Raw genomic sequence first — 4,016 nt, forward strand, 5'->3', positions numbered from 1 at the left:
ACATACATCAAAAGTTTTCCCATCTCCCCTCTCTTCCAACAGCTCTCCTATGCCTACACAACCTTCTTCAGAATAAACTTCACTTGATAAGCTTACTAGATCACATTACATGAGATGCTTCTTTGTCGAGACTATTTATTCGGCTATCTCAACCTTGCGGGTTGTCATCGCCATGGTCTGGCCAACAATAGTGCCAAATGGAGAGTTCATCATGTCTCAGGAAGAGAGATCACAACAAGGAGTTGATACGAACCTTTGGAGAGGACATGATTCTTGGAGCGTTGCCAACATTGGTATACAATCATATTCGTGTTACAAAAAACCCAGATTATTCTTGTTCATAGAACAAAGCAGAAAAAGTTCATCTAATTGGTATTTTAGCAAGTAGAACAAAGGAAAAAACTATGCATTTTTTTCTATCAAAAGAAGGGGAAATGTGACAATTTAGCGAGGTAGGTCTGTCCAAGAAACTAGTTCTCGCTCCATTGTACAACATCGAGTGACACATTGATTTGATGAATTAGCAGCCCCAAAACTAGTGCTGAAATAGTTGGAATAATTTGAAGGTAACAATGTCACAGCTTCACCATGCCTTTCTAACTCATGATTTCTCTTCATCACCATCTTCCCTCTCATGGCCTGCAGTCTTGGCTCCACTTCTTTCATGGTAGGCCTCTCCTCTCCTCTATGCTTTAAGCATGCCATCGCAAGGGAGGCCATCTCGTCGATCTGTCTTTCCGTACCTTCCTCAAGAACTTGAACATCGACGATCTGCTTGATGGTGTTATCTTGTTGCCTTTGAACAAAGTAATGGCATAGGTTTTTATTTTCACTATGGGAATCGAGAAAGATCGACTTTTTCCTTGTAAGGGGCTCGACAATTATCACACCAAAACTATAAACATCACTCTTTTCAGTTAGTTGGCCTGTGTGGTAATACTCGGGATCCAGGTATCCAAATGTACCTTGCACTGCTGTGACTACACGAGTTTCATCAATGGAGATGGATCTTGACGCTCCGAAGTCTGCAACCTTCGCACTAAAGTTATGAGTCAAGAGTATATTGGCAGATTTCACGTCTCTGTGAAAGATTGGTATAGAAGCAGCGGAATGCAGGTAAGCAAGAGCACTTGAAGCCTCACTAGCAATTATAATACGATCGTCCCATGTTAAAGAGATCCTGGAACTGAGGTTGTCACCATGGAGGATTTCAGACAATGCGCCGTTGGATATGAACTCGTACACAAGCAAAGGTACCTCTGACTCGAGGCAGCATCCAAAAAGTTTTACCACATTTCAATGATTGATTTGTGACATAATGGCAAGCTCGTTAATGAATTGATCAATCTCTATTTGATCAACCAATTTGGACTTCTTTATGGCCACCACGCGCCTATCTAATAAAATCCCCTTGTAAACGGTACCATGCTCTCCAAGACCTAGAATGCGTGTGGAGTCAAAATTGCCGGTTGCCTTTTCTAACCCATCCAAAGAAAATATTTCAGTGCTATGCATGGCACTTTCATCCGATGAGATCAGTTGTTCCAAGAAAAGACCTTTGTTTCTGCGGAAGTGCGCCTTTCGAACTCTACTTTTAATACCTTGGTTCCACCTTCGGACCAACAAGGTTGAAATTAACGCAATAAATAGAACCCCAGTACCACAACTTAGTCCAATAATAACTCCTGCAAAAGTATACATAAGTAATATTTAGACACATTTAAAAAAAAAGGATATATTCTCAGCCTCTGCATCTGGACGATGCATGCATCCATTTTATTAATTATTTATAAAGACCTTACAAATAATATATCAATATGCTTGAAGCCATCATCTTGGCAACACACATGTCGCTACTCCTATCCCCTTGATGAAGATGTGCCAAATGTCCGAGCCTAATACCAAACAGACATCACATCAAATCCTAACATCTAAAGCCGGATGCCCCAACTAAGCCACAATGCCGGAATTGGGTCACACACCGGTCTGACGCACTCTCATAGGCCGCCGCCACCTCCAACCGCGTATCCATCTCTAGAGCAGGTACTCATGCACCAACCTTGGCAGGCCTACCGTCGACGCCACCATGGCGTCAGACAATGCCACCATCCTGCGCGTGTCCATTCACACACGCCCATCCCTGAAACTCCGCAGCGCCATGCCGCAGTGATCCGCCGTCGGCCTTGCGGTAGATGTAACACCGTTCCTCCTCTTGTCACCTCCAGCCATCACTTGCTCCAAAACGATGCCCCCAGGAGGAGAAGCGATACTAAGAACGCCGTCATCGTCCGATCCGGGAGACCCAACTCTAGGGTTTCCCCCAGAGCATCCCGAACCTGGTCACGCAAACTGCAACGACGATGCCCCGACAAGGAAACGACATCAAAGACGCCGCCAATGTCCGCCATGACCATAGTCGGCGCGATTTTCATCAGCAGTTGCACCACCGGGCATGCGCTGTCGGCGTCGCTGCTCCCTTCAACTGGAGCAAACTCCAAAACGATGCCCTGAAGAGGGTACGATACAAAAGCAACACAATCGCTAACAAGGACCAGACAAGGATGGAATCTCGTAGATCCGCCCAGCTGCCGACGTGTCACACCCACCACCGTGCCGACCGTGACTCCGAGACCAAGCCCACGCCTGGGCACAGATCCGGCCACGCCACCACCGTCCCTGGCGACGGCGACGTCCCAGATCGAGATCGAGACGACCCCGACCGAAACCCCGCCACCAGCGCCACCACGATGCACCACCGCCTCCTAGCCAAGAGGCCGCCGAATCCAGCCGTCCCCGCCATCGAGAATCCAGCCAGACGCCGCGCCCCTCGCCGCCGCATAGCCGACCCATGATGCCGCCACGATGACCAAAGGAAGGAGGAAGAGACCCCGCCGCCGTCCACGCCGCACGGGCTTCGCCCAGCGGACGCACTCCGGCGGTGGCAAGGCGGGGGGGGGGGAGGAAGTGTTGGAGAGGAGCGAGTCGCTGGCCATCGATCTAGGGCACCCGTGACGTACGCGCGGGGCACGTCGAGGGAGGAGGGGTGTGAATAGTTTTTTTTTTGTCTGTAACTACTTTGTCGTTATTTATGTGTTGCCGAAAACACTTTCGATTCCATTGTTTTTAGATTCAGCGGACCAATGCTCTGGTCCTAGTTGATGTTAAAAATAAAAATAACCAAAGTTTGGCAGTGGGCCAGTGACAACTGACAAAACCTCTCTACATTGCCAGGCAATGAAAAGAAAACTACCGTGTTGCTCTCACCAAAACATAATATTTAAATGATAAATAGCAAAAATCTCTTTTCAGATTCTAAAATGGTTGTAATGTTGTCAATGGTTATAAGACGAATAAAGCAAGGTGATAACTTCAGGAGGTTTACCTATCAATCCATTGGTGCAAGAGTTTGTTTCCTTTGCAAAATTACCGCCAAAAGGACATAAACAATGGTATCCTCCAACTATGTTTTAACAAGTTGCAGACTTAGGGCAGGGACTTGGACTATGCTCACATTCATTGACATGTGCAGTGAATATCCAAGAAAAAACACCTAATCCCATGTGAGACTTTTGAGGTAAGATAAGAAAGATATGGATATTGGGGTATTAGTAGATAACTATAGAATACCACTTGATCTAGGCTTCTTATTTATTCTAAGAAATGATTTGCAATTCTACTTAAATGAATATATATCAGTCAACATCAAAAGTTACAAACAAAGGTATATGTACCATTTTTCAATCAATGATGGAACTGAAATGGCATTCAAGATGCAAGACAAGTATAATGAAACAAACTAACAATTTGATCAATATGAGATAGAAAAAAAGTGAGTACAAGACTTGAGTATGACGGTATGTTCTCCTTTACAGTTTTTCCAACAACATATTCATCTACTATTACATAAGTACTCGATTCTCAAGAGACAAAACTTACATATTATAACCCCTACTTTGCATTTCTCTATTCGGATTTTTTTTGCATGCATATATGAGAGGGGAAATGGTACACATGAA

At 45.2% G+C, this 4,016-nt stretch overlaps 1 pseudogene; it reads right to left on the reverse strand.

The window, feature by feature from the left end:
• Positions 1-444: 444 nt before the first annotated feature.
• Positions 445-4,016, reverse strand: part of LOC123107531 (putative wall-associated receptor kinase-like 16) — a 4,631-nt pseudogene continuing 1,059 nt past the window's right edge.

The sequence above is a fragment of the Triticum aestivum genome, chromosome 5A, assembly GCF_018294505.1.
Source record: "Triticum aestivum cultivar Chinese Spring chromosome 5A, IWGSC CS RefSeq v2.1, whole genome shotgun sequence".
In the NCBI taxonomy this organism is placed as follows: Eukaryota; Viridiplantae; Streptophyta; class Magnoliopsida; order Poales; family Poaceae; genus Triticum; species Triticum aestivum.